The sequence below is a fragment of the Castor canadensis genome, chromosome 14 (assembly GCF_047511655.1).
Source record: "Castor canadensis chromosome 14, mCasCan1.hap1v2, whole genome shotgun sequence".
Lineage (NCBI taxonomy): Eukaryota > Metazoa > Chordata > Mammalia > Rodentia > Castoridae > Castor > Castor canadensis.
This window is the reverse complement of record NC_133399.1, coordinates 55,624,267-55,649,315: the sequence shown is the minus strand read 5'-3', so window position 1 is coordinate 55,649,315 and position 25,049 is coordinate 55,624,267. Positions and strand designations below refer to the sequence as shown.

The window sequence follows — 25,049 nt, the reverse complement described above, 5'->3', positions numbered from 1 at the left end:
TATTAAGCTCCATTGGAGAAATTTATTGCTAGTAGCAATATTGTAATTATAATCATAAAACTATGCTATATATATGAGATTAAAAAATAAGTTTAAGTTAGTTATTCTGAAAACCAAGCTTTTCAAATAAGAAAAGAAAAAAATAATTTGGAGGTACTGAGGACTGAATTTAGGGCCTCATGCTTGCTAGAGAAGTGCTCTACCACTTAAGCCATGCCCCCAGCCCTTTGCTCTTTAGTTTATCTTTTCAAATAGGGTCTCATATTTTTGCCTGGAGCTAGTCTCAGACCAAAATACCCACTGCACCTGGCCCATTTAAAAAAAAAAGAAAATGGAAGAAAAACCTACAATGTTAGATTAAATTTAGAGATATCAAAATGAACTCATTTTTTAAAATGCCATTTCCTAACTCTGTCTACTGAAGAGATGGAGAAACAAGAACACCTTAGTAAAACTGAGTACATCTACCTTGCACCATCTTCGTTTTGTTAATTATGGTAAGTACTCATAACATAAAAATTACCATCTTAAGCAGTTTACAGTGTATAATTCAGAATTGTAAGGTTGAATGTTGGTCTTTAATAACATTCCCTATTAAAAGAAATTAGAACTCTCTGAGTAACAGCTAGATTCAGTTCTAGGTCAAGAAAAGAATAGGGAGCTGGACAAAGGTGGCACATGCCAGTAATCCTAGCTTCTTGGGAGGCTGAGGTCAGGAGGATTGCAGTTCCAGACCAGTCTTGGCAAAAAGTTTGTGAGATCTCATCTGAACAGAGCAAAGCTGCACACAGTAGCATTCACCTGTCATCCAGTGATGGGTGAGAAGCTTAAAAAGCAAGACCCTACCTGCAAAATAACCGAGCAAAAAAAAAGAGGGGCTGGAGGCATGGTTCAAGTAGTAGAGCACCTGGCTAGCAAGCATGAAGTCCTGAGTTCAAACCCCAGTACTACTCAAAAAAAAGAAGACCACGGAGAAGGAGGAAGAGGAGAAGAAGAAGAAGGGTAGTAACATCTTAAATAAAATAAAATCTATGAGTTCATAGTGATTCTCAAAGAGAGAAGTGGAGAAGAGGGACCTCAGAGGAAAACTCTGTTTTACACTGCCATCCTTTGGCATCCATGAGGAATTGGTTCCAAGGTCCTTAGATATCAAAATTTGTGAGTACTAAAGTTTCTATGTAAAATGGCATATATTTGCATATAACCTATGCAAATCCTCTGTATACTTTAATCTCTAAATTATTTATAATACCTAAAACAATGTAAATGCTGTGTAAGTAGTTGTTATATAGTATTATTTACAGAATAATGACAAGAAAAATGTCTGTTCATGTTCAGTATAAATGTACTTTTTCCCACAAATATGGGTTGTTGAATTCATGGATGTGGAGCCCATGGATTGGGAGGGCTGACTATGCTTAGCCACACATTTTGCATCCTCCAAAGTCAGCAAAGAGTCAGATAAGGATGAACAGAGGATACCAAGACCATCCAGTGAAATGTCTCTGAGAAGATACACAGGGTTCCAAAGACTCATCCCTCACTTGGGATGGCAGAAATGTATCTTACAATTACAAGAGCTATCAGGAGCCACCTTTAACCAGCTGATCATAAGAAACATCATTAACAGGACAACATGCCAGCACATGCCTCCCAATGAACACGGCATCACCTGCAACTTACTCTTGCAAAAGTGTTTCACCTGATTAGTCAACCTTTAGTCTTAATTTTCATTTTACAGAAAATGCAAGGAATAGAGGAACAGATTAAAAACACCATGAAAACAGGCAAATCCAAAATGTGAGCTATTCTACAATCACCTGACCTGGAATCTTCAAAAGTCAATGTCATGAAAAAAAAAAAAAAGTAGGAAATGGAGATGTAGGTCAGTGGTAGAGTACGTCCCTAGCATGTGTGAGGCCTGGGTTCAATTCCAGTACTGAGAGAAAAAAACATGAAAAAAAAAAGAGTAAATGATAGGCCAAGTGTGATAGTGCATAACCTGTAATCCCAGCACTAAAAAGGATTGTAAATTCAAGACCAGCCTGAGAAACACAGGGACACCCAGTCTAAAGAGGGTGGGGAGGGAGAGAAATTATGGGATTGTTCTAGATTAACCAATACCAATGTGACATAAAAACAAAAAGCCAGGAGTTAATCTAGATTAAATCTGATTCAAAACCAAAAGATGTTGTTGAGACAATTGGTAAAAACACAGGTATATATAAAAATTTTATTTATATACTACGTAGGTAGGTAGGTTGGTAAGTATATACACATTCACAGATAAAGAGAAAACAAAATAGATTAAATATTTGCTCCTATTCTCCAGCTGGGAGGCAACCAAGGGACTTGATGATATGCCAAAGTGGTAAATTTCTGCAGTTTGAGCCAAAATAATTCATTTTGTAGGATCTGACCTCCCTACTAATAGGAGCTTGGAGGAAGTCTCATCATTTCTCAGTACTTTCATTTCTTTTTCATAAAATTGAAATTATAATTGTCTGCCTCCCAGAGGGACTCTGAAGATTCATTAACTAACATCTTTAAATATTTTGAGGCTGAAAATCAGATGTGCAAATGTCAACACAAACCCAAAGTATACAGAAAAGCCAGAGTGGGTCTTCCATAAATCCAGGGATGGGTGTTAAAGAGATTTAATAAAAGTCTACCTCGGTGTTTCTGCTAACATCATGGGAGGTTGTCTTTGGAACTTCCAAGGGAATGAGATATCAGTCAGTGCCATGACATTTGCATACAGAGACAGATGGGAAGCGAGCACCAAAATATGGGGTCAGAATACTTGGTTGTGGATCGTAACTCTGCCATATTTTTGGCCTGGAAGCTTTAAACCAGTATTTGATACAGTAGCCCATTTTCCCCATGCTAAAGTCAGAATAATTTCTTTTTATTGTAAGTCTTGGCTAGATTTTAACCAAAGCTGCACAGTTTAATTAAGCACGTGTCACAAAATGCAATTAAAACCATGCTGTTCACCTGTGTAGCTTTCCAAAGAGCTGCCCCATGTCTCGGCTACCCACCTGCATTCATTCCTACCCCAGCCCCAGGTCACTGTTATTTCTATAATCTAAGCAAGAGTCAACAACTAACGAAAAGGATTTATATTTTTCAAGGCACTTTGATAATCGTTATCTCAGTCAGTTGTCCCAATAATCACATGAGTTAGAATAAGCCAGGATCCACCTATCTTGGTCAACACCACACCATCAATACATCACAAAGCTGGGAACGTGATTCAGTCCATAATCTAGGTGTCAGCACAGTGTGGGCCTCACAGAGGCCACATCCAGTCTCTGATCCCTTTATCTAAACCTCAACAACCCCCCTCCACATATATGACCATTAACAACAGCATCCCTGCCTGCTCACATGGTCCCAGACACTCTACAACCAGTCTCCTTATGACCCACACTGTCCTGGGAATCTTCAGGACTTCTGGAAACAGGCAAGGAAATGGTGTACAAATAAAACTGGGGCATAGTCATTGTATGATTGAGATAATAAGATTCCATTGCTCATTCTCTTCCAGGTTCCAGCCTCTTTCTCAGAGGTCAAGAACTGAAACCTCTTCCATAGAAGTGCAGAATTCTAGAACAAGCAAAAATCTTAAGGATGATCTAATCTTGTGGATTCCAAGTGTGGCTTCCCATTGGAATATGCTGGAATATCAGAAAGTCAAGGGACTCTCTGGAGAACAGACTGATTGCCAGAGACCAAAGAGACTTACCCAATGTGGCACAGCCAGACAATGCTTACTATAGTTTGGATCTGGAATGTCCCCTCCAAAGCCCATGTGTTAAGCTTCGTTCTCTTGGAAGGTGATGAAACCTTTAGGAGGTGAGATCTGGTGGGACATCTTCAGGTCATCAGGTGCATTCCTCAAAGAGGATTGTGGGATGCCAGTTCTCTTTCATTCCTGGCCGTGAAGTAAATGAGCCTTCTCTACCATGAACTCCTGCCATGATGTGCTGCCTCACCACAGCCCCAAAAGCAATGGAGCCACTAACCATGAGTTGAAACCTCCAAAACTGTGAGCCAAAATAAACTTTTCCTCTTTCTTAAGGTGATTCTCTGCCAAAAATATGATGGTATTCTATATCCTTCTAATCAAATCCACACACTACCTGACCAGTACTATAAGTAAGAAGCCTCATGTCCAAGGGAAAGAAGAACTTTTTTGTGCTCTCTAGGCACCCTCTTTATATTACTTTGCTAGGGTGCCCTAACAAAGTGCCACACATTTATTTGCTTAAACAAATAAATACTGGTAGCTAGAAGTCTCAGGTGAAGGTGCTGGCAGGGTTTGTTTCTCCTGAACCCTCTCTCCTTGGCTTATAGATGGCCACCTTTTCCCAGTATCATTACATGGTCTTCCCTCTGTGTGTTTCTTATAAGGACAACAGTCATATTGGATTAGTGTTCACCCTAAAGTTCTAATTTTTAACTTAATTACTTCTTTAAGATCCTGTCTCCAAAGGCAGTCAGATTCAAGGTACTGAGGGTTAAAACTTTAATATGTGAATTGGTGGGAGGGTACACAACACAGGACATGATTCAGTCCCTAATATTCTCCAAAGTGCTGTTATTACTACTCAATTTAGATTAAAATCAGGATGGTTTCAACATTAATTAGACATTCAAAAGATCCAAAGTAAGAGTGGTGGCAAACACCTATCCCAGCACTGCTGAAGCAGGAAGATCATGAGAGTTCAAACCCAGCTTAGGCTATATAGTGACACTTGTTTCAAGAAAAATTTTTTTTGATAAAAAATAAAGATCTGAATGTCTTGAAGTTATTAATGCAGGGAAATTTCTGAGAAATGCTATTTTTGAGCCTAAGGACTTAAAATATTATGTTCACATTGTCACAGAAATTCATAAATGTCACAGTAATTCACAAATACTGTTTCCTCTTTTTATAAAAATAGGATGGGTTTTGTCAGGGTGCAGTGGTTCAAGCCTGAAACCCTAGATACTCAGGAGCTAAAAATGAGGAAGATTGTGGTTTGAGGCCAGCCCAGGCAAAAAGTTCAAAAGACCCCATCTCAACCAATAAAGCTAGATATGATGGCAAAAGCTTGTCATCTCAGCTACTCGGGAAGTGTAAATAGAAAGGTCACAGTCCAGTCCAGCCCAGGCGTAAACTCTAGACCCTATTCAAAAAATAGCTAAAGCAAAAAGGATTGGGGGAGTGGGTTAAGAGTGCCTGCTTAGCAAATGCAAGGCCTTTAGTTCAAATCCCAATGTGCTCCCCCCAAAAAAATAATCAGGTGGGTTTTGATTTTTAAAAAGGAAACTGAAATTTTCAAAAAGTGATATTTTTTAAAGAGAATATAGAACACTACATCTTGGAGCAGCAGAGTTGGAGCAACAATCCTCCCCATGTTTCATTGAACAAAATAACCTTTGACCCTGCTTATGTCTTGTGAAAGCAGGATGCTGGAGGTCAAAGGTTAATTAGTTTGGAAATGATAATATGTTTATCAGCAACATAAACGGAGAAATAATGTGTGTGGGTAAAGGCCAATATGTTCTCACCGACTCAAATTCCTAGGAAAGCCCAATGAAATTGACAATTCATGCAGTCTTTCCACCAAAATAAAAAAAAGAAGAAGAAAGAAAAAAAAGAAATCCTTTTTTTGTGGATTGAAAAAGACTGTGCCAATACAAACTTCTGCTTTTCATCCTCAGGGCAGTCCTGGGCAGCAGTGTTATCTGTGACCTAGGTCCTTGCTTTTAGACGCATTGGATCCTCTTCACACAGAATTAATTGTGTATTTCCAAATCTTCCTAAGTGCCTCCACTCTGCAGCTCCCAACCCTACTTCCACCGCCGCTTGCTAAACAAAATGATTGTGCAAGATTGGGGGGTGTGCTGGGACACTTCGGGGAGCAAAGTGGGGTCTAATTTCAAATTTACCACCTTTTGTGTGATGTGCAGCAAATTAATCCAACCCCTGTGCCTCTGTGTTCTCAAGCGTCAGAATGCAGGGTGAAATTCGGCCTCTTACATTTTTGCAATGACCTTTTTATTTTTACTCTTTAAAAGGATAATATATGTGACTTGAAAAATGTTTTTAAGCCTTATCTGACTGACAGTAGAGGAAAGAGGAAGAGGAAAAAATCAAGGAGGAAATGAATGGGCTCTGCTTCATGCAAGCATTGCTGCTGCAGAGGTGACTAGAGCTCCCTACAGGCGTGTGAGGGGACACTCAGTGATAGGGTCCCAGCAAACACATATCACAAGTGGAGAGCAGCCTAACCTGCAGAAACAGAGCTAGGACTAGAGCTCCATCTCCTGACTAAAAGCACAGACTTATCACTCTATTGCTGTGTGACCTTCAGGATTAGCATCACATTAGCTTCTCTGACCCTCAGTTTCTTTACTGCAGAAAGAAGTTAGAAGACAGGGTCTCTGTCTTCTCTGAGATTGCATTAGTGTGGCAGCTGGGTATTGTTAACTGATAAAGGAAACATTTCAAAGAGGATCCATCTGTTTTTAATTAAATTCTATTTGTAACATCTTTCTAAATGCTCTAGGAGATAACATATTAGGAGTTACTGAAAACATACATATTGAAGCCATATGGCAATATACAAAGGACAGACTCAATTAAATAGAATTAAACCAGTGACTGGTGAGAGCTGGGGAGTGGTGAGAACCCATGGTTTGAAAGATCTGAGGGGGAAGCTAGAGTTTATCAGGCATCAGAGAAGATAAAGAATTTTCAATGGAAATTGGGTGTTAGCAGGAGCATCATTATAGGAAATGGACAAAATAAAAGGAAGGAAAGAAAACAAGAAAAATGATTTGGAATGTCACCCATGGGATTGTGGAATGGGAGGAAGACACATGAAACCTGGAGCATATTACCAGTCTTACCCATGACTCTACATATTTTAGTCTTTATTTTTTAGAATAGTTTGCAGCTAAGAGCAAAATCGAGCAGGAAGAACAGATTTCCCTTATACAATTGGAACACTTGTTGCCGTCTATGCATGCTGATGCATCATTATCATCCAAAGAATATATGCTACGTTTGGACTTACTGTTGCTGTTGGATATTCTGTGGGTTTTGACAAATGTATAATGACACAAATCCACCATTACAGAATTTATCATATAGAATACTTTCATTGCCCTAAAATTCCTTTGTGCTCTGCCTATTCATCCCTCTCTCTCCTAGTTCCTGGAAACCACTAATCTTTTTCCTGTCTTCATAGTTTTGCCTTTTCTAAAATGTCATATAGTTAGAGCTAAACACTATAAAGCCTTTGCAGATTGGCTTCTTTCACTTACTCATATGCATTCAAGGTTCTATTATATATTTTTATGGCTTGATAGCATATTTCTTTTTGGTAGTTATTCTTCTGAGTAATTCTCCATTGTCTAGATGTACCATAGATTATTTATTCATTCATCTACTAAAGGACAGCTTGGTTTGGCTTCCAAGACAACTGTGAATAACACTGCTATAAACATTTGTGGGAAAAGTTTTTGCAAGGACATAAAATTCCAATTTATTTGAGTAAATACCAAGGAATATGGCTATGGGATCATAGGACAAAAGGCATAGTTTCATAAGAAACTGCCAAACTGTCTTCCAAAGTGGCTGTACCATTTGCCATCCTGCCAGTAATAAATGCAAGTTCCTGTTGCTTCACATTGCCAACTTCAGCATTTGATATAGTCAGTGTTTTGAATTTTGGTCATTCTAATAGGTGTATAGAGGTATCTCATTTTAATTTGCAATTCCCTAATGACATTTGATGTTCAACATCTTTTCATATGTTTATTTGCCATCTGTATTTTTTTCCTTGGTGAGGTGTCTGGGACTTTTTTCCAAATTTTAATTGGCTTGTTGATTTTCTAATTGCTGAGTTTTAAGAGTTCTTTATGTATCTTAGATAACAATTTTCTTATCATTTGTGTCTTTTGCAAATATTTTCTCTTAGTCTATGGCTTATCTTCTTATTCTCCTGATCATGCTTCTAAAATAGGTAACATCTGGTTAAAATGAATAAGATCAACCTTAAAACAAAAATAAATCACAAAGGTACCCCTGAAGGAAATAATGGAAGTAAAAGAAGGGGAAGTAGTTACATATACAGTCTGTCTTGGTGCATATGTTCTAGTATACATACCCAAGGTGTGGATAAACATATGTACTAAAATAGATCACACACAATGCTGGAAAATTCATTTCAGAGAGTACATAGAAGTCTCAGAGAGATGGCTGGAATGATTAATACCATTTTCCATCACTCACCTCTCTTATTCCCATCCTTTTTATTTGAAACATTTTGTAGTAGAGGGAGAGTTCTTATTTCTACCAAGGTTTGATGTCACTTCTGCCAGGAAGCCTTCCATAGCTTTCCAAGTACTGTTGGAGTGAGTACTTCTCACACAGTCTGATGGCCAATGACAGCTCTCAACAAATATTTGCTGCAAAAATAACTGAAGAAAGTACTGGAAGATGAGGCAGAGACTTCTTGTATTAATTTGATAGGGCAACCATAAGAAAGTACCACAAATTAGGCAACTTAAACTACAGAAATTATTGTCTCATAGTTCTCAAGGATACAGCCTGGAGTCAAGGTGTCAGCAGGGCCAAGCTTCTCTGCAGGAGCTAGGGAGGGACCTGTTCCAGGCATCTCTCCCAACTTTTGATACTTCCTTGGCCTAGTGCAACATAATTCTTGTCTCCTGGTAAGTGTGTATCTGTATCCAAATTTCTCCTTTAAAAAAAATTGAATTAGGACCCACCATAATGACCCTAGTTTAACTTGATTGACATCTATAAATATCCTAACCCAAATAAAGTTATATTCTGAGGTACTGAGGTCAGGACTCTAACCTATCTTTTTTGGAGGACTCAATCCAAGATGTAACACTCATCTAGGGACTTTGAATTTTGTCCTGCAGGCAGATAGGCCCCTCAAACAAGAGTGTGACACAGTAAGATTTTAGTTTTAAAGAGATCATTCTGGCAGAGGTGAGGAAGGTAGAATAAAAGCATGCAATGCAAAACAGAAGAATGAAGCCAGTGTTAGTCAGCTCGCCTGTTACTATAGCAAATACCTAATATAAGCAACTTATAATTAAGGAGGTTTATTTTGGCTCACAGTTTTGGAGGTTTCAGTCCACAGTGGATTGGCCCTGTTGCTTGTGGGCCTGTGGCAAGGCACCACATCATAGCAGAGCGATGATAGAGAATAAAGTTATTCCCTTCATTGCTGGGACACAAAAAGAGAGAAAGAGGAAAGGGATGAAGTCCCAATATGCCCTTCAAGGGCATAACCCCAATTACCTGAAGACCTCTCACTAAGCCCCACATCCTAAAGGTTCCCCCACCTCCCAAAAGTGCCAAGCTGGGGACCAAGTCTTCAACACATAGGCCTTGAGGGGCACTCCAGATCCCAAATGTAGCACCAAGGTAGGTCCAGGTATAAGGTAATGAGCCCCAAACAAGGGCAGTAGCAGCCAAAATAAGGAAAGAATAGAGCTTCAGAAATATTGAGGAGGTAGATAGACAAGGATATAATGACTAATTGCTGATGATTAATTAGAGGAGTGACAGTTACTAATTTAGAGACTATAAGAAGAGAGGGAAAGGAAGAAAAGAATTAGCTCAACTTGAGGATTACACTTTGAAGCCTTCCACCCTAGTAACTGTCTCCCTAAATCTCTGCCCTGCAAAACAAATCTAGAGTAATTTATAATGCTCTCATTCAGCATCATCTATTCACGAAGAGATACATTACTTCATAACAAACAGACCTTAGTATTTTTTTAATTTTCAACGTTTCATTTTGAAATAACTACAAATGAAGTTGTTCTCTGAAAGTTATATATCTTTCACCTAGTTCTCTAATTATAACCATCTTATAGAACCACAGTGTAATTATCAATCAAAGTCTTGATTATATTACTAATTGCACTATTGTTTGATATGATTAATAATTGACTATGATTAATATTGATGCATTATTATCAACTAATCTACAGGCAACTTGGTACTGTAGATTTTTCAAAGCAATATTTTATTAAAAGAAATTCAGAATAGTGCCTGATGCAAAGTAGGCACTCGATAAAGACTTGTGTAAGAATGAATAAAAGAATGGATAAAAATGTTAGGGCTGGGGATGTCACTCAGCAGTAGAGTACTTGTCTACCATGCACAAGGCCCTGGGTTCAATCACCACCACCTCAAGAAAAGAAATAGAAAGGAAGAAATGTTAGGAGAAGAAAATTAATATCCATACGCTATCAGAGATGAGTTAAGAACTTTGCCTGGATTACCTTCATTTCATCTTCATTACAACCTGTGAGGCCAGCAATTAGCTCTGATTTCATACAAGGAAATTTAAAGCATGGTATTTTTGATTATTAAAACATGCTAGAGGAGTTGAAAACAATATAAAAGAAAGAAAAATCTCAAGGAATAGGTACAGCTTAGAGACTGATCATTGGGAAGGAATGTCCTCATCCTCAAAACCATGGGATGAAGAGCCTGTTTTCCCTATGAACACACTTCACTCAACAGGACACCTGAGATACCAGAGTACACCTGTACACCCAACCAGCCCTCCTCAGTTCCATTACATCCTAACCAGTTGGTTCTGACAGTCTACTCACTGTTGAAAGGGAATCTTGTCAGATGTGGCAGAGCCATGCCAATGAAGCCGCTGAGGAGGAGTTTGTCTTTGGCCTGCCCCCTACTACTTCCTTCCCCAATCTACCTCCCACCTACACAATAGAGAGCATCATACAAAAGCCCACACCAGTTCACACCTCCCTCTTCTGCCTCTGCCTAGCTCACCTGGCCTTTGTCCTGTTCGCCCTGGTGCTAACTGGTGACTATTAACAGACAATGGAGAAATACTACTTTCCTACAGATTCAATGCAAGATACAGCTGGTCATGTCCTGGATTATCTTTTCACACAACTATGAATGTATGATGACATTTCAAAGCAGCCTGCTCCCAGCCTCTCCTTCTCATCTTGTGGCTGCCGCTGCCTCTGTGCCTTCTGGAAATTTCCAGGAACTCCTCAGTGCTGCTCTCTGGCCCCAACTCTTTTCCATGCCATACTTTTCCACTGGCAGAAAATACATCCACCATCAAGGGCTGCACACTCACAGGCCTCTAAGTTTCAGGGAGATGGTAAAAATCAGTCTAGGCTTAGTCATGTATGTAATCAGGCCTTGGGCAAGAAATGTGTCTTTCTTCACTTTGGGGAACACTCAAGATCCAAAGTACAGCACACACATGCAATGCAGCCTTGCTTCTGCCTTTGTGATTTTGCATTGTACTGGTGAAGAGATAGCCTGAAATCAACAACCCTTTTTTCCCTCCAATTATCAGCCACTTGCAGACAGGAGGGATCTTCCCTCTGAACCTAAACAAGAAAGACAAAGGGCCGTCATTATGCAACACACAAAATTGCAGGCAAGAGAGACTCTTTCATGGGGACAGGGTTCAGCACAACTATTAGGCATCTGCTCAGCCTATTTCCTGAGATAGGGACACATTTTGGAGAGGGGGATTTAAATGGGAAGGAACAGATGTTGTCAACTCAGGTATGCTAATAATGTTATCTCAAAATGCAGTAAAGACACACAGCCTTCTAAAAGGAAGCTGACTTGAAATTACCAAGAAGTGCATGAAAACAAGAGACAATGATCCTTGGAGTTCTGCCCATTGTACAAGTGCACCCTAGAAACCAGAAATGGAAACTGGGAAATGGATCTGATCTGCCTACATGGTACTGCCATGATGCTGTAGAAGAAAACAAGGGAAAGAAGTGTTAGATGAACAGGAAGAGGCTTTAGATAACAACACAAGCATGGCCAAGGAAGACAAGTTAAGGTTTCTTTAGTGCAAGGGCATCTTTCAATTTGATTCAAATTGTTATGAAGGACCTGGGAGGAAGCAGTTGGACACAAATAGAATGAAGATCAGGAAGGAGAGTAGCCAAACTGGAGGAACCAACTGCAGAGTGGAAAACTGTAAGCAGAGCTGAAAATGACCCATGGGCAGAAAGCTGAGCTTGAAGTAGTGATACAGAATAGGACCCCTGTTGAAAAGCTAGCTTTGTTATGATATGGAATAAAAGTAAGTTGAAATGAAAGGACTAAAGGAATTCGCTGATAATAACCCTCACAGGTTAATGGTCCTTTGGGAGAAGCTAGTTAAACATCAGAAGGTTGAGAGTCATACAAAAAAGGCTAAGGCTTTGGATTAATCATCATGCTATGAAAGACAGAGGAAACTAGTTTTTTCACCATGAAGAAGACACAATAGATGAGGTATGTAAAAAGAGTAAGATTTTTGTAACCATCTTTTCTCTATTAAAGACCTCTCATCTCCCCACCTGCTCTTCACCCAAGCAGATGCCAGACTCCAGTCACTTCAGGGATGCTCATCATTTCCTGGGTATGGGGGCTGGAATGTCCAATACCTCTTCATCTGTTAGGCCTCCTCCATCCTCCAAAGTTTATCTACCTGTTATAATGTCTCTCCTCCCACCCTCCTGGCCCCATGAGCTTTCCTAGGATGTTCATAACCCATGCTTTGTCCATCCTTTCAGGTCCAGCTCTCATTGTTGAATGAATTGATTTTTAAAACATTTCTTGAGAATCTACTAAGGATAAAAAATTAAATATAGAGTCCAAAGAAACTAGACACAGACAAAGGACAAAGAACTCAAATTCAAAAAGAATGAAAGAGTGAAATTTCAAGACCATAGACTAAGAGCTTGACTTTAATCCCTTAAAATAGTAAAGGAGGCCAGGCATGGTGGCTCAAACCTGTAATCTTAGCTACGTGGGAGGTGGAAATTGAAAGATGAAGGTTCCTGGCCAGTCAGGGCAAAAAGTTTGCAAGACTCCATCTTCAAGCATGCCCAACCAGGCATGGTGGCACATGTTTGTCATCCCACCTGTGAGGAAGCACACATAGGAGAATTGCACTATCAAAACTATGTCTAAAACAAAAAAGGCTGAAGGTGTGGCTCAAGTGGTAGAGTACTTGCCTAGCCAAGCACAAGGCCCAAGTTCAACTCCCATTACTGCCAAAAAAAAAAAAAAAAAGTAAAGGATTTTGGAACCTTAAAAGAATAAAATGACAGTCTGGGCATAGTGGCTCATACCTGTAATCCTAGCTACCTGGGAGGCAGAGATCAGAAGATCATTTTTCAAGGCCAGTCTGTGCAAAAAAGTTAGGAAGACTCCATCTCAACAGATAAGCCAGGCCTGGTGGTATGCGCCTGTGATCCCAGGCCATTGGTAGATGAATTACATTCCAGGTCAGCCTGGCCAAAATGTGACACCCTATATGAAAAATAGCCTAAAGGCAAAAAATATTGGAGGCATGGCTTAGCTGCACAAGGCCTTTAGTTCAAACCCCAGTACAAAATTTTTTTTTAATGACAGTTTGAAGCTTTGCATAGGCTCTGGGTCATATTATTATCATTGCTTGGCCACAGTTACTAGACTAACAATCATAGTAGGGATTACAGGAGATCATGAATAGAAAGTGTTCTGTCTAATTCCTGACACTAATAAATAGGGACAGTCCTGAGCATACCTGCTGGAAGGAATCTGCTAACCCAAGGTGCTGAGAGTAAATGCCACTCAGGTGATCTTTTGGTGTGATTAGTAGAATCCCCAAGGCCAAGGACAAGACTCTGAGGCAGAAGTTTAGTTAACACTGAAAGCATCTGAACGGGAATGCTCAACAGAAGCTAAAATGGCAGAGTGAGTGTTCCCATATCTGAACTGCTTGGGACCACATCAAATCAGTGTGGCGGAACCTGACAGAGACGGAATTCCCCAAGGACCCCAACAAAGCTGTTCCCCTCCATAAGAGAAAGGTGAAGGTCATGGAGGTGGATGTGGAGGAGAAGCCCAAAGAGCTTATGCAGAAGCCCTGTGTGCTAAATGACCTGGAGGCAGAAGCCAGTCTTCCAGAAAATACCCTGTGTCAGGACCTCAATGACTACATATGCTACAATGTAGAGAACTGTGGAGAAGACTGTAAGGCCATGGCCTGGATTAAGAAGGATTACCACCAAGATACCCCAAAATAGATTCAGGATAAGATCAACATCTAAACATTTTACCCAGTGGAGAGGTAAGCCTTCATGATTCTTTGGAGAATAAGATGAAAGTCAAATCCCAGTACTGCCAAGAAAAAAAAAAGACGATGGAAGTTGAGCGGCTGCTCTATACTGCCCCAGGCTGAGTAAGAGTTTAAAGCAAGGAGTGTACAGCATCAGGGGAAGTTGGCCAAATCCCATAGATTCAGGTAACACACACATACATACATACATATTCCCCTAGAGGCTCCGATTTATATTCTTTTGGAGGCTCACAGAAAAGCCTGTACTTGCTGTTCAGGGTGGGTACTTTCCTTAAATATAATCTGTACATAATAAAGCCAAAGATATCTTGCTTCTCTACCAAAAAAAACCCTCAATGAGTGATACCTATTACTATTATTAATATTTATTTGAGCAAAATATTTGACTACATCTCTAGTAATAATAAAAGCTATGATTACCATTTTCTGGATATTGCTATAGTTTGGATCCAAAGGCCCATGTGTTAAGGGTTTGGTCCCCAGCTGCTATTGAGATGTGATGGAATGTTTAAGAGATAGTCCTAGTGGGACGTCTTTAGGTCATTGGAAGTGTGCCATCAAAGGAAATAGTGTAACCCTACACCCATCCTCTTCCAATTTTAACATCATGGAAATGAGGTAAGTGATTTTTCTCCCTAACATTGCTAACTAGTGCCTTGACCAGAGGCCTAAAGCAATTGGCCAGCCCAATCATAGACTGGAACTTCTAAAACATGAGCCAAAATAAACCTTTTCTCCTTAGTTAATTAGTTTTTAGTTAGTGTTTATTATGTGCCCAAATCTCCACAAGACAAGTGTACTGGATGTCCCCAAAACTCCTTGTCAGTCAGGAACTTCAGACCCTTATTTGGAAATAGGGTTTTTGCAGATGAAATTTGAGTTAAGATGGTCATGTGGGATTAAGATGAATCCTAAATGCAAAGGTTAGTGTTCCTTTTAAAGAGAGAGGTTTGAAGACCAGAGGAGATATAGGCAAAGGTTGAAGTTATGCTGCCACAAACCAAGGAATTCCAAGGATTGCAAGAAACCACCAGAAGCTAGAAGAGGCAAGGAAGGATTCTTCCCCAGGGCCTTTAGAGCAAATGTGGCCCTGCTGACAATGTGATTTCAAATTTTTAGCCTCCAGAACTGGGAGGGAATTAAATTTTGTTGTTTTAAGCCATCCAATTTGTGGCAGTTTTTAATGGTAGCCCTAGAAAACCAATACAGTAAGTATGACTACATTTATTTACAGTGAGGTCAAAGCTAGAAAGTCACAGAACGCAGATTTCAGATCAGGTATGTCTAACTCCTTGCACTTAAAATGCTTGCAAACTGGGCTCCACTGGCTGGGCCCAGGCCTTTCCTCCCATAGGCAGCTCACAACTTTCCCTGGCCATCAATCCATCTCCTGGAGACCCTCTACCTCTCTCCTGGTATCCCTTCAGGGATGACATAAATGAGCTCCCCTCTTCACAATCAACATTTGATCCTGGAAAACTGCTGCACCATAGGGGTAAGGAGTCTCCTCCCAATACTGCTGCTTCATGAGATCATCAGGAGAAAGCACTGCAGGTGCAAACACTTGTGGTACCAGGCCTTAAAAGTCCAAGGGGATCTACTGGAAGCTCTTCAGACTTGGTTTGGGGGAAAATGTGTAACACTCCAATAAATCCGGTAAGGAAAGAATGTTCATGCAGCTGGTAGAGACAGGCAATGGACTCTATCAATAAGACAAGTGTTACATATTCCAAAGAGGTGGCCAAGTACCACTTCAGGATGTGCAGTACTGGGCACCAAATGATTGTTCTCAACATTTAGACATTTTGCAGAATCCTCAGAAAGAGTTCCATCAAGTTGCATGCTAATACACTGTCACAGAAGTCACAGAAAGATGGACTTCCACCCAATAAATTCATCTTCTCAAGAAAATAAATCCAGATCATAAGGTTGAAGTTTACCAGTCACTAAAATGAATGTTTAAGCAGAGGTTGTAGAAAGGATTTCTGTACAGAATGGAAGGTAAATAGCTTTAGCTTAATTATAAGATCTCATGAGAGAGGACCTCCTAGAGAGGTAAAAGGGCTCCAAGAGATATATAGATGGCCAGGGGAAATCTATGAGGCACCCATAGGAGAGGCATTGCTTCAGTCAAAAGAACCCAGCCCAAGTAGGTAACACCTACCATCTTCTTTCTTACTGTAGAACTCTATTATGCCTAAAACACTTAAGAAATGTATTCATTTTAAGAGAAAGTAATCCCAAGGGGTCGTGGAAGTAAGTGCAATGCAACATAATGCAAATAGTGTTCAGATATGGTAAAGGGAATTGAAGGAAAGGAAGGCTCCTCATATGATAGAGTTTAGTTAGGGAGTATTTCTCTTCTACCACAGCACTTATTTAAAGAGTATTGTTTCTGATGTACTAGGTTGTTTAAGAACCTTAAGGGTGTGTCTTTGTATCCCAACAGTTGGCACAGTTCCTGGCATGGCACGGATGTCAATAAAGATCTGTCAAGTAAATGAAATGAATGAGTGAATGAACAATCTAATGAAGGATTAAAGAAAGTATAGAAAGAGTAGGATTTATGTTAGGCCAAGAAAATGTGAAAGGTTATTCTAGGAGAGGGACTAGTTAAATGAAGACGTGGTAGGAGGAACTGGGGTGGACAGGGCCAGTAAACATCACAGCCCAACTAAAAACAAAGGGACTGTGTAAGAAAGAGAGAGCCATGTGGTTGAATTATGTAAAAGCAGTTGGTTTAATGCCAGGGTTACATCCAATAGATGTTAGGAAGATGTGTCAGGGGAGCAATACTATGAAAGTAGAATTGCAGAGGATTAATCTTTCCAGACAAAAAGACAATTGGAGCTTCCAGCTAAAGATGAACCAAATGAATAGTTCAAGCCAAAGTAAGGAAATTAGATTAGATATAAGGATGGTCATTCTGTGAAAAGTTTGTGAAATCCTCCCAAGAGTCTTTATAAATCCTTCTGAGAAACCAGTCCACTACCAGGAAAGAGAATTGTTCCAATTAATTTTCCAAAGGCATTTCTATGCTATGGTTTTAGGTTTCTTTGATAACTAAAAGTGAGTGCTTAGTTGTTTTCAAATGCATAGAATGATAGGGTCATTTCAAACCACTCAGTGCCAGTAATCATAAAATCAACTGAAGAAGAAGGGGAAAAAAGAAAAGGAGGAAGAAAGGAATGAGGAAGATGAAACGTATGGAGAGAGGAAGGAGACACTAGAATAAAGACTGATCAAAATGTATCTATAGTTGGGCGCCGGTGGCTCTTGCCTGCAATCCCACCTGCTTAGGAGTCAGAGATCAGTAGTGTCATGGTTCAAAGCCAGACCAGGCAAATAGTTCACAAGACCCTATCTCAAAAACACCCAACACAAGAAAGGGCTGTTGGAGTGGCTCAAGCCATAAGAGCATCTGACTAGCAAGCATGAGGCCCTGAGTTTAAAACCCTGGTGCCACCAAAAAAACAATGTATTTATACTACAGTCTTGGGACATGTGTAAAAGTGTGTTTATTATCACATAAATGTGATTGTTATCCATTGGATACATCAAGGCAGAAAACAGAGTGGGAACCACTAGGGAAATGTTTATCATTGATCCAGGCTTAGCCAATCTTACTTACAGAAGAACAATTCCATAATCACACAGATATCTCCTTCAGTGATCTTGTGGAACCTTGAACCTAATTGGCAATTGCCAAAATAAACAAAAGTAGAGGAGAAAAATCACCTCAACCACTTGACTCCTGCTCATGTGAAGATCACATCTCACCTCCTTGGGGATCACTTCCTACATATGACTTATGTGAAGTGACAAGTATAGGCTGTGATAGGCAAACTAAAGAAACTTTAAAGCAGAGCATGGTGGTACAGGTTTGTAGTCCCAACACTCCTCTGAGGCAGGAGGATTACAAGTTCAAGTCCAGCCTGGTCTACATAGCAAGACCCTGACAGAAAGAAAAAAGTAGGAAAAGAAGGAAAGAGAAGGGGAAAAGGAAAGGGAAGGGAAAGGGAAAGAGAAGGGGAGAGGGAAGGGAAGGGAAGGGAAGGGAAGGGAAGGGAAGGGAAGGGAAGGGAAGGGAAGGGAAGGGAAGGGAAGGGAAGGAAAAAAGGACCAGGAAAGATGGCAGATTGCTGACACCCCCAAATCCTGGAGCCTACAATCCCAAAGAAGTTGGAAACTGAGGCCCTGGAGGACACATATATGGTCCCACAGCCTGCAAGCAACAGAGCTCTGTTTGAACCCATAAAGAGAGAAGCAACAGTGTAGGTGAAGAGTTTGCAGGTTTGCACTCCCCCTGGCCCTGGAGCTTATCGCCAGCTCCTTGGGTGGGGGAGGGAAAGGTGAAATCTTTACCACAAGAACAGCATGGACAAGGTCGGTATCCAAACAAAGAAGGTGCACAGCCTGAGAGCTGCTGGGGAAAGCTTCTGGGACCCAGGGAACAGAAGCAGTAGCACGTCACATTTGAAGGTCTTTGAACAGACCTTCCCTGGAGCCCACATGCACAGCAGCAGCAGCAGCTGAGAAAGTCACTGTAGGGCACAAACCACCAGGGAACCACTGGTATCTCGTGAGTAGAAGCAGCAGCTCACAGAGGTCCCAGGGAACGTGGCACAGTGTTGCCTAAGAAGTTGCTGAGCGCTTAGGGTTGCCTGTGGCCACAGCAACAAGGAGCTGCACTTCCAACCCAACTCCTGTGCCTCCTTCCAGCGAGGACATCTGACAAAAGCCTGCATCTGTGAATAACTACAGAATCTCTCAGAATCCCCTGAGAGAGGGGATGGTGTGAGAATGGCAAGTTGACAGTACAAACTCCAAACAGTCCCCCCTCTGCATCATCAAACACTATTCCAGAGGCAGGTATCCAATTAGAGTGCCATCTAGTGGACTGAAAGATTCAGTAGGGGGTAGACATCAACTGCTCAGAAAGCACTAAAAAATTCACAATTTTTTACATAAAATTTGTGTTTGTTGCTATTCAGACTGTGATGTCAATTTGTTATCTGTTTGTTCTTATACTCTCTTTTTCTGTTTTACATTCTTCTCCCCCCCCCCCCCAGTTTTCTCTTTGGGCCTACCTTCCTCCCTTATCCATCTCTGTAGTCATCATATGAGAACCCATAACCCACCTTTCAGTATGTAACCTTAAACCATTTCTTCTCATCCCCTTTTCTATCACCCTCTCAAATTTATACTTTCCATCTGTCAACAACCAGAACCACTTTCTGGACTTTAATGACCCTTTTCTCTGTCTTCCCACCCACAATTCTCCTTCACTACCAACACTTTTAGTGGATAGATTCCTAGATTAGTTTTGCCGTTTTATTGTTTATATTTGTCTGTCCAACTTCTCAATTGCTCTCCCACCTTTTCTCTCCCATCTTAATATCTACTGAACCTCTTCTACCTATCCCAGTTTGCTTCTTTTCTAGGTGGTAAAGGGGTTTGAACTCAAGGCTTCACGCATGATAGGCAAGCACTCTATCACTTGAGTCATTCTGCCAGCCCTTCTTTGCGTTGGGTATTTTCAAAATAGGATCTCACAAACTATTTGCCCAGACTGACTTTGAACCATAATCCTTCTGACCTCTGCCTCCCGAATGGCCAGAATTACAGGCATGAGCCACCACTGACCAGCCCCAGTCTACTTCTTAGTTAATCCCTTATTAGCTCAGCTGCCATCCCCTTCTGCTACAAAAATATTTCGCCTGATATCATCTACTAGAGATACTCTCTGTATCCCTCCCATCACCACTCTTATTACCTTCAGTCTTCCAGGACCATGAAGATCCATCTTTGCCTCAATAGACAACTAAAGATACTCAAACCGGAGTAGTAACTGATTCTCATTAGGGATTACTGTAATTTCAAGGCTACACCTTAACAACTGGGATAGCTACAGAGCTGTGACTCCTCACTCCATGTGGAACAGGGGTAACATTCAGCATCTTGAAAACAAGAAGCTGAAGGGTTCACTATTGAGCCACTGCCCCACCCCATCCAGAGACAAGATACCACAGATTAACCACCACCAAGTACTCTATAATCTTTCAGAAAAAAAACCAACTAAAAGGACACAGAGGATTGGAACTTCCCTTCAAAAATTACCTCAGATGCACAAGTCTCAACACAGAAACATGAAGCAGTAAGGCAACAGCTTTCCCTCAAATCCCAACTCCACCACTAAGGATCTAAACAACACCTAAGAGGAGGAAATATCAAATATTAAATTCAAAAAAATAGTAAGAATGACCAATGAGCTCAAGGAGATGCATAAGCTAGTGACTAAACTCAAAGGGGATATGAATAAACAGAATACTGAAAGCTGCAAAAGAGAAATGATAGGTCACATATAAAGGCAAACTCATTACAATAACAGCAGATTTCCCAACACAAAAAGGTTGTGGAAAGATATATTTCAGGCCCTAAAAGAAAACAACTGTCAACCTAGACTAGTCTAGATAGCAAAAACATTCTTCCTAATTGAAAGAGAAATAAAAATCTTTCACAACAAACAAAAACTAAAGGAATTCAAGACCACCAAACCAGCACTGCAAAAAATACTTAAAAGAATCCTACACATAGAAGAAGAAATTAGAGTCAGCTAGGAAAATGAAAGAAAGAATAAATCACTCTGACCAAGACGACTAGCAAAAAGGAATAGGGGGAAAAGTAAACACCAAGGGAAAAGAAATGACTGGAAATACCCTACATCTCAATACTAGCACTGAATGTTAATGGCCTCAATGCCCCCATCAAAAGACACAGAATAACAAATTAGATTAAAAACAAGACCCAACACTTGTTGCTTACAAGAAACACATCTCACTGAGAAGAATAAACATTGGCTCAGCGTTAAAGGGTGAAAAGATTTTCTAAGCCAATGGACCCCCCAAAAAAGCAGGAGTAGCTATACTTCTATTTGACTAGGTAGACTTTAGACTAAAATCGGTCAGAAGAGACAGCGAAGGTCATTTCACACTAATAAAAGGAACAATTCATCAAGGAAACAATTCTTAACATATATGCACCAAACATCATTACACCTAACTACAATTTAAAAAAAAAACACTAATGGAATTAAAAGAACAGAAAGACCCCCAACACAGTGATAGTGGGAGACCACAATACCCCATTGTCACCAATAGATAAATTATCCAGAAAAAAATGCCAACAAAGAAATATCAGAATTAACACACACTTTAGACCAAATGCACCTAATAGACATCCACAGAGTATTTCATCCAACCACCATGCAATACACATTCTGTTCAACAGTTCATGGAACTTTCTCCAAAACAGATCATATTTTAGGACATAAAGCAAATCTTAACAAATTTAAGAAAATTGAAATAACCCCCTGTATCATATCAGATCACAACGGAATAAAACTAGAACTCAACAACAAAAGAAGCTACAGAAAATATTCAGACACACAGAGGCTGAACAACACACTGCTGAATGACCAAGGGGCCATCTAAGAAATAATGAAAGATATCAAAATGTTCCTAGAATCTAATGAAAATGAAAATACAGCCTACTAAAACCTGTGGGACATAGCAAAGGCTATGCTAAAGAGAAAGTGTATAGCTAAGAGTGCATAAATTTAAAAAACAGAGACATCTCAAATAAATACCCTAATGATGCACCTTAAGCTTCCAGAAAAACAAGAACAAACCAAACCCAAAACTAGGAGACTGAGAGAAATAATAAAGATCAGGGCTGAGATTAATGAAATTGAGATCAAGAAAATTATACAAAGAATCAATGAAATAACAAATTGGTTCTTCAAAAGATTAATAAGAGCTACAAACCCTTAGCCAATCTGACTGGACAGAGGAAGGAAAACACCCAAATAAATAAAATTAATGATAAAAAGGAGATATAACCACAAATACTAATGAAGTACAAGAGATCATTAGAATATAAGTTTGAAAACTTATATTCAAGTAAACTGGAAAATCTAGAAGAAATAAATAAATTTCTATATGCATTTAACCAATTCAAATTGAACAAAGAAGTTATCAACCACCTAAATAGATCTAAAACAATGAGATTGAAGCAGTAATAAAGTGTCTCCCAAAAAAATAAAAGGGCAGGACACAATGGAGTCACAGCTTTAAAGAAGAACTAAAGAAGACCTTTAAAGAAGAACTAATACCAATAGTCCTCAAACTTTTCCAGGGAATAGAAAGGGAATGAACACTATCAAACTCATTCTATGAAGCCAGTATTACATTCGTTCCAAAGTCCAAAAAGGATGCAAAAGAGAATCCTTCAACATCTTTAATGAATATAGACACAAAAATTCTCAGCAAAATATTGACAAACTGAATTCAACAACACAGCAAAAAGACCAAATTGGTTTCATTCTAGGAATGCAAGAATGGTTCAACATACACAAATCTATAAATGTAATGATCAAATAAACAAAAGCAAAGACAAAAATCACATGACAATTTCAAGAGCTGCAGAAAAAGCCTCTGGCAAAATCCAACATCCTTTTATGATAAAAGCACTGAAGAAACTAGGAATAGAAGGAATGCTCCTCAACATAAGAAAGGCATATATAGCAAACCTATAGGCAACATTATACTAAATGGAGAACAACTGAAAACACTCCTACTAAAGTCAGGAGTGAGACAGTCACTTTACCCACTCTTATTCAATATAGTTTTGTAATTTCTAGCCAGAGCAATAAGACAGAAGCAAGAAAAAGGAATTCAAATAGGGAAGGAAGAAGTCAAACTATCTCTATTTGCAGATCACATGATCTTATACCTAAAAGACTCTAAAAACTCCACTAAAAAACTCTTAGAAATTATAAACACTTTTTGCAAAGTAGCAGGATACAAAATTAATATACAGAAATCAGTAGCTTTTCTAAATACCAACCATGAACAGACTGAAAAAGAAATCAGGGTAACAATCCCATTTACAATAGCCTCAAAAAATAATAAAATGCCTATGGATAAATTTAATGAAGAAAATCAAAGACTGTTTAAATGAAAACTATAAATCACTGAAGAGATATATCAAAGAAGACATCAGAATATGGAAAGATTTCCCATGCTCATGGATTGGCAGAATAAATATTGTGAGAATGGCCATACTAACAAAAGCAATCTATGTGTTCAATGCAATCCCTATCAAAATTCCAATGACATTCTTCACAGAGGTAGAAAAATCAATCCTAAAGTTCATATGGAAACACAAAAGATTTCAAACAGTCAAAGCAATTCTGACCAAAAAGTGTAATGCTGGAGATATCATAATTCCTGACTTCAAACTATACCACAGAGTCATAAAAATAAAAGCAGCATGGTATTGGCATAAAAACAGACATGAAGACCAATGGAACAGAATAGAAAACCCATTCATAAATCCACACAGCTACAGCCAACTGATTTTTGACAAAGGAACCCAAAACATATGGTGTAGAAAAGACAGTATCTTCAACAAATGTTGCTGGGAGAACTGTATCTCCACATGCAGAAAATTGAAACTAGATCCCTGTCTCTTACCCTGTACCAAAATCAACTCAAAGTGGATCAAAAACTTTAATATAAAGTGTGAAACTTTGAAACAACTACAGGAAGTAGTAGGATAGTCATTGCATAGGAAATGACTTCCTAAATAGAACTCCAATAGCTCAAAAATTAAGAGGAAGGATGAACAAATGGGACAGCATCAAACTAAAAATCTTCTGCACATATATACAAAAAAAAACATGACCATATACATAATTATATGTAGAACATTTTTGTATACTGGAACTACTCTGCGGAACTCGGGGTAGGAGGAAAAGGAAAAAGAAAAATTTGAAATACATTACATCCATGCAGGTAGAGCACATAACAACATGTACTGAAAGTTGTTGAACAATAGGGGGTAGCAGGGAAAGAGCAAAGGAGAGTAACAGGGGGTTGAACTGACTTCGGTAAAGTATATTCACAGCTAGGACATATAGAGAAATCCCGTTGAACATTGACTTTGGAATTAAAAATGAAGGACAGGACTATAAAATAGGTACAGTGGGGGTACTTATGGGAGTGGGGAGGGTGATTGGAGATGAAGGTGAGGGAATATGGTTGATGTGCTTTGTGTACATATAGGGAAATACAATGATGAAACCTCTTGCAATTGCTTTAAGTGGAGTGGGGAGGGGGTTGAGTTGGGGAGATTGGGGGGGAGCAATATCTAACCAATATACAATGTAAGGCTATTTGGAATTGTCACAATGAATCTCCCCTGTACAATGAATATATGCTAATAAAATGATAAAAAGAGATACGGAGATAGAAGAAACAAACAAACAAACAAACAAAGATGGATCTGCAGAACATCACCTTAAGTGAAGTAGGCAGATTCGGAAAGCAAAGACCACATGTTTTCTCTCATATGTGGAATATAGACCTGATACAAATACAACATTATGAAAAACAGGTTGTGCTAAGGGGAGGTCACATGTAAGAGAGAGAGGGTAAAAGGAGGAAGAAGGTGAATATGGTTGATGTACTTCCTATACAAGAATGAATATAGAATTTTTAAACCTGTTGAAATCACTATAAGAAGGGAACTAAGGTAAAAAGGAGAAAAATAGAGGGGATGAACCAATTCAGGTTATAATACATATATACAACGAAATGTCACAATGAAACACAAACAAAAATGGCTTTTTTTCCTTTTCTTTTACAAAAACAGAGAACAGGAAGGCAAAACAGGCCCTGTCTGAGAGATTTGTACCAGTGGGAGCAGGGAGGACATAAGGAAAGGGTGTAGGAGGTGAGTATGGTAGAAATACTATGTACTCATGTATGTAAATGGAAAAATGAGACCTGTTGAAACTGTTCCAGGAATGGAGGAAGGGGG

The 25,049-nt window shown here is 39.4% G+C and overlaps 1 pseudogene; it reads left to right on the top strand.

Moving 5' to 3' along the window:
* The window catches only part of LOC109696799 (nucleolar protein 16 pseudogene), a 60,328-nt pseudogene extending 46,061 nt beyond the window's left edge, over positions 1–14,267 (top strand).
* The last annotated feature ends 10,782 nt before the right edge of the window (positions 14,268–25,049 follow it).